At 40.1% G+C, this 17,463-nt stretch overlaps 1 pseudogene; it reads left to right on the top strand.

Annotated features, from left to right (window-relative positions):
* Positions 1-543: 543 nt before the first annotated feature.
* LOC134971227 (5S ribosomal RNA) lies at positions 544-662 on the top strand (annotated as a pseudogene).
* The last annotated feature ends 16,801 nt before the right edge of the window (positions 663-17,463 follow it).

Genomic DNA, 17,463 nt, shown 5'->3' with positions numbered 1-17,463 from the left:
ATTTTTCTCTACAGGCACTTATCTTTATTTGGCATGTTAAATACCTGTCAGATTAGGCAGTCACAATTTTCTGTGTATAATATAGCTCACCAATCTTAGTGATTATAGGGTAATTCTATTCCCTTTACACTGCCTGACCATACCTGCTTTATGCAGTATGTCACATCATATGTGTTTAATTTGCCTTTATCCAAGCAATGGTCTTTTTGCCACAGACTCATAGATGTCTATGAACAATAAGAATGTATATTTAATTTATATTTTGCTCACGAACACAACTGACGCTTTATTCCTTCATTTCTTATTTGCTCTCTGGATATCAACTATCTACCTAACTCCATAGGTTCCAATCCGTATACTTGATTCTTCTCTTAGCTTACTACTTTCTAGTGGACTCTCATCCCCGATCCAGGGTACACAACGCCACTGAGTGACAGTTGTTTTACCCTGCCTAACGTGGAAAGCAGATCCACGTACTGTATGGGTTATCTTTCCTAAATCTTTCATTTCATATATAGGTGCACTCTCATTGGTAGATAGCCTCTCTACTATCATACCACGCTGCTTATGTCCGATCTCGTCCGATCTTGGAAGCCAAACAGCGTCGGGCTGGGTCAGTACCTTGAGAGGAGACTCCCTGGGAATACCCGGTGTTGTAGGGCAGGAACTATTCCCCTTCTACTGAAGGGTGGACACCAACAGCAGTATCACCACTAATTGTATTTTTTCCCGCTTTCCTTTATCCTTTCTTCTCACATTTTCTCTAGCGTCAGGATATCATGATATACATTCCTAATATGTGCCATATGGTTTCACGGGCAATGAGTAAAGTGTGCAGTATTGACCTAATCTAAGTGGTCTTTCTAAGACACAATACTTATGCTGACCTCCTCTTTCGGTCCCATTAATACAGAACATCTGTACTGGTCAGGAGAAACGGGTGTCAGACTATTTAGTGTCTGCAGCCTTTCTAATTTTTTTCTCATGATTAACAGACCAGAACATTCTTAATATTTTTTCACATTTCTTTCTTTTTTATTCTTACACCCTTTTAGATCGTAGATGGGTAATTGTTTTAATTTGGATTAATAAATATATGTTTTAACAAAATCTTTTTTTCAATTGAAGAATTTCTCTTCCTTTCTTAAGAGTGTGCCCACACAAGAGCTTTCTCTCTCTCCCCTTGTCAATATTTTTAGATACGTTTAATGATTATGGACAACATATAGATATTTGATAAATGGCGATTAATCTTTTCACACTATGGGAACAAATATGGAAAAAGAGTCTCCCAAGAGTGATTATGTTATTTGGGAGAGAGCGCTATATGTAATTGTATTATGAAAAAATATATACTAAAAGCGGCACCTGTAAAGAAAATTGTAGTTAATATTTTTTAAAAACAATGTTTACACTCTTTTGAGTGAAGGCTTTAGAATAGCATGCAACTCGTTTTATTGATGTTTTGATTAGCTGGTGCCTTCCCTACCTGTCCCTGCACTTGATGTTCCTGGAGCCGCTGATGTTTAGAGCACTGCGGCTCTGGTCTCCTTTGTTGTGCGGCGGCTGGCGGGGCTGACGGCGCTCTGAGTCCCGCTGCGTCCAGCGGGCTGTGAGCGGGTGTGACATCACTCCAGGCTCCAGACGTGGCTGGTGTTGCTGATCGTGTTGCGGCCGATGTGGCCGTGCAGTGGGCTTTATCCCTCTGAGATGGAATAATAAAAAGTGTCCTACGCGTTTCATGCGATCTCAGTGCACTTTTTCGAGGAGGAGTACTGTTAAAAGATCCTTTATTTTATTTCAATTTTATATTAAAAAGTACCAGACCTTCTGGCCGGAAGAAACTTCAATTTGGTTGGAACCGTATGCTTGGTTTCACACTTGTAAAGAGAATAGTAAAAATTCTTATAAAAAATGTAATAAGATATAGTATTTACAATATACCAGATGCTGCAATATAATATGAAATACTGTATGTGAATTATATTTTTTATTTTCAATGTTATATGCTACTATCTTCGAAGGAATGGATTTAACTCGATTTCTATGTTTAGACCTCTTGGAGCCATAATTTTTATATCAAAAATCCATTTTGTTTCTACTATTTTTAGTTCTTCTGAAATGTTTCCGCCTCTCCAATTAGGTTGAATTTTTTTGATAACCATAAATTTTGTTCCAATAGGATTTCTGTTATGGACTTCCAAATAGTGTTTTGACACATTATGTGTGACCAGTCCTTTTTTAATGTTATTGATGTGTTCTGCAAATCTAACTTTCGCTTATCTTTTTGTTTGACCGACATATTAAATGGTTGCATGGACATTGTAGAAGGTAGATTACCCCTTCTGTATCACAGCTAAGCCTTTGATTAATGTGGTACATCTTTCCGGTTACTGTAGATGAAAAGTTAATCATATTTTTTGTTGTTCTATTACTTATGGCACAAGCTTTGCAATTTAGACATTGTCGGTATCCTTTGTTAATGAAATCGTGATCTTTATTTCCTTGTTGGTGTAAATGACTTTTTACAATTGTCTGTTTAATGGATTGTGCTCATCGCTAGATGATCTTAGGATGTTCCGACAATATATGTTTCAGGGTCTCATCCAGTTTTAAGATGTGCCAATGTTTGCGTATCATTTTCTCCACTATTGATGTATTGTTACTGTATTGAGTGATAAAAGGCAGATCAATAGAGTTTTCTTCATTGTTTTTGTATTTGATTAATTCTTTTCTGTTGGTTTGTTTCAACTTGTAGATATGTTTATGGATTTCGGATTCAGAATATCCCTTTTCTATGAAGTTCTTTTTTATTAGTTCACTTTGTGCCAAAAAGATGTTATCGTCCATGTAATTTCTTCATAGTCTTTGTAGTTGGCCTCCTGGAATATTTTTGATCCATTGTCTGTGGTGATTACTATGAGTTGGAAGTGTGTTGTTACCATTAACTTCTTTAAAATGAGTTCTGGTTTTAATTTTTTGGTTTTTAATGTAGATTTCAAGATCTAAAAAGATGACTTGTTGTTTACTGGTTGTGGTGGTGAAAACCAAATTTATTTGATTATTGTTAATGTATGTGATGAATTCTTGTAGTTTGTCTTCAGGCCCATCCCAGATGAAAACCACATCATCTATGTAGCGGTACCAACAAACTAAATTTTCTGAAAATATATTTTCTGTCCATATGGTATTATCCTCCCACTTTGACACAAAGAGGTTGGCATAACTTGGGGCTAGAGGTGTGCCCATGGGAGTGCCACATTTTTGAAAGTAGAATTTGTCATACCAGAAATAGTTACGGGTTGATATGAATTCAATATTTGCCATAATGAAATTGATCTGTCGGTTTGGATTTGTAGTTTGGGTGGAAAGATAATGTCTAGTATGTGTGCAGCCAGTTTCATGTGCAATGCATGTGTATAAGGATTTGACATCTGCTGTTCCTAATGTGTATTATGTTTTCCAGAGGAGACCAGAGCTGCAGTGCTCTAAACATCAGCGGCTCCAGGTACATCAAGTGCAGGGACAGGTAGGGAAGGCACCGGCTAATCAAAACATCAATAAAATGTGTTGCAGGCTACCCTTATACCTTCACTTAAAAGAGTGTAAACATTGTTTAAAAAAAATATTAACTACAATTTTCTTTACAGGTGCCGCTTTTAGTATATATTTTTTCATCATACAATTACATATAGCGCTCTCTCCCAAATAGCATAAATACTATCCTCTAAGAGAGCTGCTTCTATTAACCAAGCACAGCTAATTAATTTTATTCTATCTCCCAAGAGTGAGGTGTTTCCCACATTCCCCTCATAAGGTCCATCAGACCCCCCAACATACCCCTATCTGTTCAATATTGTGCCCCATGATCTCTATTTTTCTCCCCATCTGTATATCCTATATTCTAACAGAATTACATAACGATAATTCCAAAAGTTTTATGATAGCTGCTCCTCCCCAGTGATCCAAGCCAGCAACAAATCTAGTGATAGCTATACATCACAAAAAATAGGAAAGCTCTAATAGTATAGTTGTTATTATTATAATGCATGCATATTATATATATATATATATATATATATATATATATATATATATAAAGCAGTGTAGGGACCGGCACTCTAAAGAACACAAATAAAACCTGCCCAGGTGCCTCCTCAAATGATCAATGGATCATTTCATGAAGTCCAGATAGGACGAAACGCGTTGGGTGCTGCCTTGATCTAACCTCAGTGACTAAGTTAAGATACTCTACTCCTTTTTTTCTGCCTTCTAGTCCTTGCATACATTTTTTATATATGCTTTTTATGTATGGCACTTGTATTTATTTTTTACTCTGTAAACACTTAGTTTGTTTTTAGTGCTATATTGGAATAAATGTAAAAATTGCTTTTATATAACTGCCTAGTTGTACATATGGTTTTTGCACCAGCGGTCGCTTTCTATTACCTCATCCTTTGTTCATATATATATATATATATATATATATATAGTCCTTAGTATGGGCGGCACTCAGAGACTTTAAAGGCAAATGCGGTCTTGTTTAGTGAAACAAAACCGTCTGAGGAAGGGGATAAGTACCCCGAAACATCACAATAAATTTGCCCTGCGGGGTCTTGTTTCACTAAAGCAATTGCCTTTAAAGTCTCTGAGTGCTGCCCATACTAAGGACAATATTTCTGGATGCAAATCTGAGAGGAGGGCACCGGAGCAATTTAAACGTAAAGGCTGGAGTGCAAGGGACACTTTTTGCATTGACATATATAATATATATATATATATATATATATATATATATAAAATTATTATTATTATTTTTTATTTATTATTTATTTGTTTATTTATTTTTTAACCAAGTGGACAATAGTCAGATAATAATAATAATAATAATAATAATAATAATAATTATATATGTGTGTGTGTGTGTGTGTGTGTGTGTGTGTGTGTGTGTGTGTGTGTGTCTGTGCTTCAGAGTAAATCCAAGTATGCTTATATGAATATCTTTGATCTTTCTAATGAGATTTATTCATTATCGCTAGGACTTTAATAGTCTGTGACACATTATACTCTTCAATAATACAATAAAGGTACCCAACACAAACTGATATCTGGCAGTAGTGTAATACAGTATTACATATTTGGATTTATTTACTATCAAACTAAGCAAAAAATATGCATGCATTAAAATTAATTAATATAATTAGTGTTTAGTAGCAAGCACAAAAAGTACAGACAATAAAAGCATTCTCTAGGACAAGCATAAATACATCTGAAAGAGGTAGTCCTCCTGAAGAAGTTAATTTACCAGACCTACAGCATCTAATCTCAGATGTGAACTCCCATGGACAGTCCTAGTTCCAAGGAATGTCCAACCAATATCTCAGATAACACAAACAAGAAAACCACACAATGCATTTTGTTGTTGCATACAGTTGTTTACATACTGTAATAGCACTTAATACATCATTGTTATATTGGTTGACCAAGAAACATTACTATAATTAGTCACACAAAATATTTGTTTCTGCCATGTCAAGTGCCATTTTTTACTTTCTCATTATAAAATAAATTCAGATCCTATTAATCCTAAATTATACATTTTCATAAAAAATTCTAATATAATGACTTTTAAGATTCAAACAACTACAACATAATAATAATAAAAATATAAAGAAAGGCCTTTGGAGGTATATTGGCTCTTTGAAATCCATATGAATACAGATATTGTGTTTTAAACTAAATTTCAGAATGGGATTTAGATGAAGGTCGGTGCATGGCTGCATGCGCTTGGTCCTCCTCTCCTTGGAGTATGGCGATATCACTCTAACAATTGGCTCTTCCTACCTATTGCCTGCCTCCAGCAGTATTCATTGTACCTAACTGATGTGCTTGACATATTGCACAGTAATAAAGTAGAACAGTGGCAGTTATTTCCTAGGTGTGCATCTATCCTCCAACATACCCAAGTGTGCCTCTGCTAATCTTATTACCCAAGTGTGCCTCTGCCACCCTTATTACCCAAGTGTGCCTCTGCCACCCTCACTAATCACATGTGTCTTGCCGCTCTCCATCCACAAGTGTGCCTCTGACTCCAAGCAGTACCAAGCGTTTCTCTGCCCCCTCACTCCCCAAATGTACCTTTGCCTCAATTGCACTCAATGTCTGCCTCTGTCTCCATCATTTCCATAAATGTTCCTCTGCCCAAAGTGTGCCTCTGACCTCCATTTCCAAATGTGCTTCCAAAATCCCCTCTCCAAGTGATCCTCTGACAGCCCATCTGTATGTGTTCCTTTGACCACCAATCTCCACTCCTTTGACTGTGTTTGACCCTGCCACCACTCCCATCACAACTCTAATTCTGCTCTCCCTGGCTGGCGGCTGCCAATCACAGGTAGGGTGGATGAATGCAGGCAAGACCATTTTCAGTGCCATATATGACTGCACCTGAAGATGGTAGGTAAGCACATTATGTTCTTTAATAAATCTTTTGGGCTTCTTCTCACTTCAAAAGTTTACCATCATCTCTACACGTGCAGTCACCAGCAATAACCTCTGATGGTTATAGTTTGTATGTGGAATTCTTAGCAGCAAATTAACCTACTGTATTAGTAAGCTTTTGATCTGTGGGAGGAATCTCGAGTGCCTACAAACATAGGGAGAACATACAAATGCCACAGAAATAGGACACTGGAATTGAACTCAAAATCCTAGAGCCATGAGTTAACAATACTAATTGCCAGGTATACTTGCGTATACTAGGAATTTGTCTTCAAGTTGTTTAGCAAACCAAAGACAAATTCCTAGTATACACAAGTATACCTGGCCAATAAAGCTGATTCTGTTAACTATTTTGTATCAATGTTGAGCCAAATGTAACAATGATCCGATCGTTCCTTCCAGAACAAAACAGGTAACACATTGTAAAGTATATGCATAAATTTCAGTGCCCTTATAAATATACCAATAACCTATGGGATAAGTGATGCAACAAACATTTTGTAAAGGCGTCTTATATAACATACCATATACAGTATGACACTGCCTGTTAAGATTTGAACAGGTTATGTTAGGCATCAGCACATAAAATCCCACTGAGATTTACCATCAACCCTACAGCTTAATCCATCTCATTAAGCAAAATATATCATTTTCATTTTTTTCTATTTATCTCACTTGAAATAAAAGCAAACAATTAATTAAGGGATTTATTAAAAACGTTTTGTCATGCAGAAATATTCTCATAGCTATAGTGTTTCAAAAGTGCTGATTTTGTTTGTGTTCAACAAAATGAAAGGTGCCCAGACTGATTATCAAACTATATCTGTACACAGTAACTCCGGGCATAATTAGACTAATTATCTACTTGCATATAAACAATGTGATGAATACAAATGTGCTGTGAAGAATAAATGTGATGATGCTAGTAGTATTTACATAAAACAACAGATTGGATGAATATCAGCCAATATATGAGCAGTATGGTACCAGAATTATATGTACAGTATGTTTTCCAAAATGTTTGATGTTGTAAATGTTTAGCTTTTGAAATACAGTATTGCTAAGTTTGTCTCTTACCCAACAACCCCAGTATTGCATCCAGCACAGGACAATAATAGGAAAAATAATGTTGAAACCAGCGTATAGAGATTAATGTAATAAAAAAGGGAAAATGGAATCAAATACTTAATGCTCAAAAAATATTATTAGTTTAAGCCAATTTCAGTAAGTTATTCCTTTGTGGGACACTCTTTTGAATTGTATATGAATAAGTGACAATATAGTAAAACTATGGATGTCCACTGGCCCAAATCTTGGGTGTTGCATTTTAGTTTTGGATCTGTATATCCTTCATGTTTTGGATTTGTATTGCTTTTGCCAAAACTGCCCATGTGGGTTTTGGATCTGTATTTTTTTACAAAAATCATAAAAACAGCTAAAAATCACAGAATTTTGGCCTGTTTTTGTTCCTACAGTATTACTGACCTCAATAACATTAATTTCTACTTACTTCCAGTCAATTTTTTTTTTAAAGAACTGATTTTTATTGAGGTTTTTCATATATATATATAAGAAATATGCGTTTGACAATATGACATCAGCATCATAATGTGACGAACCTTAGAACATAAGGAACGCATGAAAAGTGGATCAATACAAGTATATCTAAGCCAAACAGCAATATGCAATAGGAAAACAAGAAAATACAGTCAAACATGGGGGTGGGGGGGGGAGGGGGGATGAAAGATCAGAGCGCTGTCGGCCCATCAAAGGCAGAAACACCACATTATGGTGGGGTCATGAACATACAACCAGACATTTATTTATTATTTATTTATTAACAGTTTCTTATATAGCGCAGCATATTCCGTTGCGCTTTATACTTCTTTACATCATTATACTTAGTTCCTAATTAAGTTATTGTAACTGAACTGATATAATATTACATTAATAAAGATGATGACAAGCTAGGCATGTAGAGTATATGAAAAGACAAGAGAGAGGATGAAATCTAGAAGATTGACAAGGAGGTAAAGAGAGAAGGATAGGAGTAGGAGAAGAAGGAAGCCAGGTTATCTGGACATTGTCCACTGAGAATTTTCAAAGGCTGCAATTATCGTGGATTGAGTGGTCTGGTCTAGAGTAGCCATATAAGGGCCCCATTTTTTGTAGAACCCTGCAAGGCCAGAGGGACCCGTAAGGAGAGTGGACCTACGATCAAAATACAAATATTGTAATATCGTTTTCAGAATTTCAGCTAAGGAGGGGGTCGATCTAACAACCCAATGTTTCAGAATTGCTTTTTTGGATATGGTAAATAGCATGGTCAGCATGGGGAAAAGTAGGCTAATCCCTCTCTCCGATCTCCAGATAGAAAAATTAATGCATAGACAGGCCAGCGGGTCAGGTCTCAATGTCGTATGGAAATGGGTATTTATGAACACAAATAATTTATTCCAAAAGCGTTGGATCCTGGTACAGCTCCAGAGGCAGTGGTAGAAAGAGGCTCTAGCTCCTTTACATTTAGGGCACCTATTAGGGATTGCAGGATCAATGGGTATCTGTTCATAAGGAGGCAAGTATGCTCTATGAATGGATTTTATATGTACCTCCTGTAGGTACGCAGAACTGAGGATTGACATGGTCCGGTGGTGATGGTCTAAGAGGAGGTCACAGGAGGTCACGCTTGGAATGTCTGCTTGCCAGGAGGCAACCAGTCTGGAAATGAATGGCATGGATGGGATATTTACAATGAGTGAGTAAATTTGCTTTAATTTGTAGGGATGGGATTCCCAGTGCTTTAGAATCTTAGCTAGTGGGGAAGAGGGAGACGAGAGGATAGAGTCGAGGCGCAATGAATGGAGATAGTGTCTCACTTGTAGAAACATATAGAAGTGGGAGGACGGAATAGAGTACCTGTCTCTTAGTGTTGCAAATTGAGCGATATGGCCACCCGGGTCGAATACTTGTGAAGCAGCGCACAGCCCCCTCTCCCGCCATCGGACAAAAAGAGCATTGTGAAGGGAAGGAGGAAAAGAAGGGTTTCCCCAAAGGGATACATAAGAGGAAACAGTGTGGTCAGATTTGAGTTTCCTATGTAATTTCACCTAACTGAAGTAAGTGTCTCGAAATAGGGGGTGTTTCAGGATTGATGGAGGTATGTCAGCTTTTTTGGTGTGTAGAAGGGCGCATGGGGAATAAGGTCGAAAAGCGTCAGTATCTAGAGCCAAGTCAGTATATGTGCTTTTTCCTAAGAGCCAGTCAGCAGCATATCAGAGAAAGATTGTAAGAGAGTAAGAAAGAAAGTCCGGGACTCCCAGTACACCCATTGACTTGTCCATTACTAGTTTTGCAAAGGCCACTTTTGGTTTCTTCCCATGCCATATAAATCGAGTCATAGCCCTGCGCAATGCAGCGCCATCCGCTTCTCTGAGGCTGAATGGAAGAGACTGCATAATATAAAAGATTTTGGGAAATATTACAGATTTAGTGACTGCAATTCTTCCTAGCAATGAGAGCGGTAGGGTAGCCCAACCCTCTAGTTTAGAAAGCACGGCCTTAATGGCCGGGGAGAAATGAATCTCTTGTAGGTCCGCGAAATATCACGTGTAATATTTACCCCTAGGTATTTAAAGTGAGACTGAGTGATCGTGAAGGGTGATGCCTGGGTAAGAGAAGATAGTGTGAAAGGGGGGACGTGTATAGGAAGCAATTCTGATTTTGTGACATTGATCTTATAGCCAGCCTTTTCACCAAAGTCCGAAATCAAACGCAGGATTTCCGGGACTGACGTGAGAGGGTTCGAGACAAATAACAACATGTCGTCAGCGAACAGGGCGACTTTAAGCTCAGTGTTGCCGATAGAGATGCCAGTAAAGGAAGGGGAAAGCCTAAGAGCTAATGGTAGAGGTTCTAGAGCGACAGCAAAAAGGAGTGGGGAGAGAGGGCAGCCCTGTCTAGTGCCTTTTTCTATATAGAAGGGGTCTGATAGGAAACCGTTGCAAGAAATTTGAGTGGCCGGGGATGAATATATTGCGCGGATAGCCTCAATAAACGCATCAGGGAATTTAAATCGTGTCAAGGTTGCGTAAAGGTGTGGCCATTCGACGAGGTCGAAGGCCTTTTCCGCGTCCAAGGATATGATGGCATATCCTGAAGAGGACACGTTACCATGGCAGGAATGCAAGGCCGCTATCACCCTTCTCACGTTGACCACCGAGTGTCTACCTGCAATAAAGCCTGTCTGATTGGGGTGGACAATGTGGGGGAGTATGAGTTTCAGACGATCGGCCAGTATCTTGGCGAACAACTTGTAATCTAAGTTTAACAAAGATATTGGTCGATAGGAGCCTGGAAGGGATAAATCTCTGCCTGGTTTAGGGAGCAATTTGAGGAGTGCCGAGTTAAAGTGGGGTGGGGGAGTCTTAGCTAGCAATAAGGAGTTGAAAATGTCTACCAGAATGGAGTCGAATTTATGGGAGAGGAGTCTATAGAACTCTCCACTATAGCCGTCAGGACCTGGGGCCTTATTGGGTTTTAATTGTTTGATCGCTGACCAGACTTCAATGATAGTGATTGGGGATAGAAGTTGAGAGGCCATATCATCTGTAAGAGGAGGGTAAGGTAGGGCTTCCCAAAAGAGAGGAGTGTTGGAAGAATTGTCAGCGGGGGTGGGGGAGGGTGTGTTGGTTGAGAGCAGGATGTCAGGGGATGCGAAGCAGGCGAAGGCGGCTGCAAGGTGTTTGGAAGGGTGGATGAGTATAATTGGGAAAAGTAAGACTGCATGATATGTGCAATCTGTTTGTTTGTGGAAGTCAGTGTGCCTTGCTGTGTGCGGAGAGGGTGAACCACTGCAGGTGAAAATGTGCCACGAAGCAAGTTAGAGAGTAAGCGGCCAGACTTGTTCCCGAATTTGTGGAACTTGTAGTGGACAGAAAAAAGGTATTTATTTCCCATTTCGGAATTGTGTTCGTCAAAGTGGGTTTAAGTAAGCAGATATGCTTGCTTAGTGGCTGGTGAAGGTGCTTGTTTGTACGCCTGAAAGGCCACAGTGAGAGCGTTCTGGAGCGTCAGATACTGCTTTGAGAAATTCTTGTTGGAGGCTGCGGTAAATTACATATTCACCCCCTCTGAGTACGGCTTTCGCCGACATCCAAAACAGAAAGGGATTCATCTGGAGATGTTCAGAATTGGTAGTGCAATAGTCATCCCAAGCAGCCTCCAAGAAGGACTTGAAAGTAGCAGAGCGACAAAATCTAGTTGGGAATTTCCATAACCTAGTCGTGTCCCTGTCATCTGGAAAGTGGATAGTCAAAGAAATCATAGCATGGTCTGACAGTGAGATGGGGGCAATAGAGCAGTCCGTGACCTGAGGGAAAAGAGCATGAGAGATGAAGAAATAATCGATGCGAGAGAGAGAGCCGTGCGCCGCCGAGAGACAGGTGTATTCTCGTTCTGTTGGGTACAGGGCTCTCCACAGGTCTATAACCTGTAGGGTGGAGGTTAAGAGGGGGATGCCAACCTTAGGGAGTGGAGGGGGGGTCCCACGGGTGTTTGATCTGTCCAGTAGGGAGGAGGAGATCAGGTTAAAATCTCCACCAATAATCAAATTGTCACCCATGAAGGGGGTCAGAAGGGTAATCAAGCTCTGGAAGTATGACTTAGAATAGGGAGGGGGGATATATACATTTGCCAGCGTGAGCCTCTTGCCAAGTATATCCACCGAGACCACCACATATCTACCTGTATCGTCAGTAACAACACGGTGAACCTCATGAGCCAGAGTGCGTTTTACCAGGATAACCACTCCTCTTGCCTTGGAACTGTAGGAAGAAGATGCCAATACAGACCAGCCCAGCATTCCTAGTTTTGCAGATTCAGAGGGAGTCAGATGAGTCTCTTGGAAGAATGCCACGTCCACGCCAGATTTTTGTAAGAAAATCAAAATTTTCCTGCGTTTCGCCGGAGAGTTGATACCTCCGACGTTCCAGGTTGCGTAGCGTAGACTAGGCATCCCTGCAGGAAACAGGGAGAAAAAGGAACAGCAGCTTAGAGCATAAAAAGACAAAAAGGGGAACTTTTAGTACAACTATGTCAAAGGATATCATACATTCTGGCCAAGCTATACAGGGCAGGACAGCGCCCACAGGAATTGGAGGAGGGTACCAGGCTGTGAGGGAGGGGAGGAGTGTACGGGAGGGGAGGTAGGGAACATAAATGAAAAGAGGCATACAAACGCTAGCATTTGATGCCAGACTTCCAAGCAAGAGCACATAAAGTATCATAACAAAAAGGACATACATCCAGCACGGAGGGGCGTGTCCGCCCCCGATCCTCAAAGTGCAGCAAAATACTAACATATAGCTGTATAACTGGGGCCCGTAGGTCCCGGCAGCGCGTTACACATAAGAACATTGAAATATCATGTAATATAGAGAAAATGAGCCACTAAATGCGGAAAAAAGGGTAGCGGTATAAACTCAGAAATCCCTAAACAGACATGAAATCATGCAAAACAGGGAGAACTTAATGAGACAATTTAGAACATGGAGCACAGTCCTTCATTTAGCTGAATCAGAGATGTCTGCATCCTTGGCCTGGGACAGCTCCTGGAGGTAAGCCAAAGCGTCAGGCGGGGTGGAAAAGTCCTTAAATGAAGACCCGTCATAAATGCGAAGCCTGGCAGGATATAGCAGGCCAAATTTGCGCCCTTCAGCGACTAATTGAGAGCAAACAGGGGAAAAGGATTTCCTGGCCCGTGACAATTCAGCGGAGTAGTCTTGAAAAATATGAAGCTTATGTCCTTCCCATGACAAAGATTTAGCTTTGCGAGAGGCCGACCATATCTCCATTTTGTGTAGGTAATTTAAGCAGCGGAACAGGGTAACGCGGGGTCTCGGCCTGTTAGGGGTCGGAGTCGGGCCCACCCTATGGACCCTCTCTATTACCATGTCCTGGCAAACCGCCTCTATGCCTAAAAGCGAGGGTAGAATGTTGCGGACAAAATGGGCCAAAGCGGGCCCCTTGATAGATTCAGGGAGGCCGACCAGCCTAATATTGTTTTGACGCGATCTGTTCTCAATATCATCTATCTTGTTCCACAGCTGGTAGGAATCGTTAGTGAGGCGCTTCACGGTGTGTTGCAAATCACCTATATCATGGGAGGCTACACTGATCTGTTGTTCTGCGTTAGAAACCCTGTGGGTCAGATGTTGCAGCTGACTGGTAATATCAGCCACTGCTTTGGATAGAAGGGGAGTCATGGTAGCTGTAATGGCCGCCACCACCTCTGAGTAAGTCACAGGGGCATCACAGCCTGCACTCACGTGTCCCCCAGGTCCTTCGGCCGTGGTTTTCTTATGCAGGGGGGGTGCACTCTCCACTGCAGAGTCTGCCTGCATGGTCCCTGCGGCCCGCCGCTTCTCCTGGCGTGGAGGCTGCGGCTGCTGCTGCTGGTGGTCCGTCTGGGGCTGCGGCGTCAGCGGCGCTAAAAAGCGGTCCATGTTGGCTGCGGGGGGTGCAAGGTCACTGTGAGAGGGCTCCGGGCGCCAAACGAGGCTTTAAAAGCCTAATGAAAGGTGTCTGTAGAGGAGTGGGGGACGGAGCTCAAAACGGAGCTCAGGTCTCCATGAAGCCAGAACCGGAAGTCACTTCCAGTCAATTTTAACAACCTTACAGCTCACAATATTCATTTCATCCAGTTTAAGACAAAAAGTTGCACCAAGCTAGCTGGCTGACTAAGCTAAGTGACAGCAGTGTACAGCAAACACATGGCATTTAACAATATATTTTAAATGCTGTAATCATCTGTTGAAATAATTTTCAACTTTAATGTAGGATCAGGTTCTTCTGTTCCTGAAAGACATCTTTGACCTGGAGAAGGTTCACTAATCATCCGTTAAAATTATTTTTTACCTCATTGTAGGATTGAGTTCCTCTGGTCCTGAAAGACATCTTTGACCTGGAGAAGGTTTGTTAATCAGTCATTAAAAATATATTTTTTAACTTTAATGTAGGATCATGTTCTTCTGTTGCTGCAGCATATCTTTGACCTGGAGATGGTTCGTTGATCATCTGTTAAAATTATTTTCAACCTCAATGTAGGATTAAGATCTTTTGTTCCTGAAAGAACAAAAGATTTAACCTCAATATATTTTCAACCTCAATGTAGGATTAAGATCTTTTGTTCCTGAAAGACATCTTTGACCAGGAGAAGGTTGGCTAATCATCCCTTAAAATAATTTACAACTTCAATGTAGGATTACATTGTTCAGTTCCTGAAAGACATATTTGACCTGGAGAAGGTTCGCTATTCAAGCATGGAGAGTTGGTCAGAATATATTGTGCAGTGTTTGTACCATTGCACAGAGATGTTTTGGGTATATATTAGAGCAGGCTCACTAAAGCCAATTTGTGTCCAATCCTATGTGAATCAAGTTCAACCAACCACCTAAATGTGATCATCTGAGTAACATATACAGAGCACCTGTCGCAAACACACAGTGTGTGCAGCTGTTTTGTGCCACATCTTCATGAATATTGATAACTATAGGGATCAGATCATAACTGGCTGCTCCCAGTGTGAATGAGTGACAGCTATGATATATATTTTTTGTGGATCTAATAGAAAAGTGATGGCCTTATTTGTGGAGATGCTAATAGTACACACTGTAAACAGATGTCTATTTTGTGCTCAGGGTGGTTGTTGGGGATAATGGGACCAAGATTTGCTGTTCTACATCAGAGAAAAGCAGCCTGTGGCTCTCCAGCTAAATTATAACTCCTAGAATCCATGCTGTTTGCTGGCCCTGCTGGAAGTAATTTGTCAACAATGGGTGGAGTGCCTCAGTTTTCCTTAGCCAGCTTTAGACACAGTATGTACCATGTTGTAAATATGTATGTTTTTGACCAATATACACAACTCATTTTTGTATTCATTAATTAACTAGATCAGGGGCAAAAGGAAGGTAGAGTATGTATGTAGTGGAAGAAAGGATTGATTAGTAATTTAATTTAATTTTGTTTGATTCTAAAAATGTAAATTAATCATTGGGGGCATTGGTTGTCTTTATTGCATAGATAACAATTTTTATTGGTTATTGCACTAATCTGACTATATATGTATATATATATATATATATATAAAATTGGTAAAATATTAGTTTTATTTTTTAACACTGGGGCAGAGCCCCTGAATGTATGGACAGATCACCTCTAGGTGGACAGATCACCCCTTATCAGACACAGAAGACAACAGACAGAGAACCACTTGACTAATACTACAGCCCCACAGCAGCTAGCAGCCCCATGCCACACAACCCAGCACTGAGATGGACACATCCATTCAGTACACTTTCCACAGCCATAGAGAAAATGGTGACAATCACAGGAACCATTATAGAATCCAAAACCTCTTGGGAATCTGACAGCGGAATGATGATGTTTTGCCTCACTTTAGGATCCAATTCCGTCAGGAAACCCCAAGGCGGACTCGGATCTGGACTCGGATCCCATAGTTCGGCTTGGTCCGGTTCTTGGAGAACCAGACCCACTCATCTGTAAATAAAACATAGCTTTTATTACAAAAAAGGGGGTATTGTGACTAAAATGAGAAAAAATTATATAGTCAACCCATGGATCAATTACTGAAACATATATGGTGTAAATACACATGATTGAAGTAATCTCAGATTAAATAAATCCAAATAATTTAAAAAACATGGTATATAGTTGTATTTGTCTTGTGGTGAGAATGGTGTTCTCAATAAAACAACTCAGATGAGTTAAAAAGGCAGAGACGACAAATCAAACAATTAATAAGGTTAATGTATACCATGTTTACAGTCGAAATTCCTTCCATCTCATAAGGTTATCTCCATCATCATAATTGAGGTGTCCCCTAATTTTGCATTTAAAAAAATAACATTGCTTCAATTGCATGTCAATAGATGTAGGCACATAGACCAACCAACCTTAGGTAATACTCTTCCTCATCCCTTGTGACTGCATAGTCAAACTGTGAGATAATGCTAACAGTAAATGTGGTGTTTGTGTAGTCCAATAATCCCAAAGGGAATAAATACAAATTTGCAGGGTTAATATAATAGCATGGTGTTATATAGCATATCACTTGGGGGGCCATTTATCATGGATTGCATATTCAGTGAGATCTGGGGGTTTCTTTGCAATGTAATGCGATCCTAGGCGTTAATATCTTCTTTGGAACTTATCACCCAGGATCGCATTGCAATAAGCGGTCCTATCACCCGAATGTATGATTGTGCTCATGCTGGGACAGGGGGCTCCGAAACGAGCCCATTTCCTGAGATGTGCTGGGGTGGCTGCCGAGGCTTCTACGCATGCATGGTCAGCTAAGACAACACAAGCAGAGAGGCCACTTCCGGTAAGGTGTCAAGGGAACCCTCTGCCGGCTACAAGTGTGATGTGTAGCCTATAGGATATATGTTGCTACCACTATCTATGGGAGTCAATATCGAGAATGCATCACATTCCGGATATTGCTAAATCGGCCAACATTGTACATCCCATGGAAATCTGTGGGGGATGCAGCTGTGGGGATACTTAATATTTGTGGCTAACCCCCGTAACTGATTTTTTGGGGGATATGCCTTCAATATACAATGATAAATGGGCCCCTTAAAATGTTATTAAATGTGCTTCCAGTTAGAAAGTGATTAAATCTGTTATAACCCACAATGAGGCACCATGTAACAATATCACCCACTGCCAAAAAAGCAATATTGTTCAATCATACAGTAAGTAGACAGAGTATAAAAAATTCCTCCAGACACCAAATACTGGTATTATTTCCATCTTAATTGTACAAAAATCTGTGAAATTGTATAGACGGTATTAGTGTATATAATATGTATAAAAATCAGGATGACATCAGCATGTAGCTGATGCTTACAGCAGTAACTGGATGTAATATAATCCTCACTGCAT

This window comes from Pseudophryne corroboree, chromosome 11, assembly GCF_028390025.1.
Source record: "Pseudophryne corroboree isolate aPseCor3 chromosome 11, aPseCor3.hap2, whole genome shotgun sequence".
NCBI lineage: Eukaryota > Metazoa > Chordata > Amphibia > Anura > Myobatrachidae > Pseudophryne > Pseudophryne corroboree.
The sequence above is the reverse complement of the archived record's forward strand: the minus strand, read 5'-3'. Positions and strand labels throughout refer to the sequence as shown.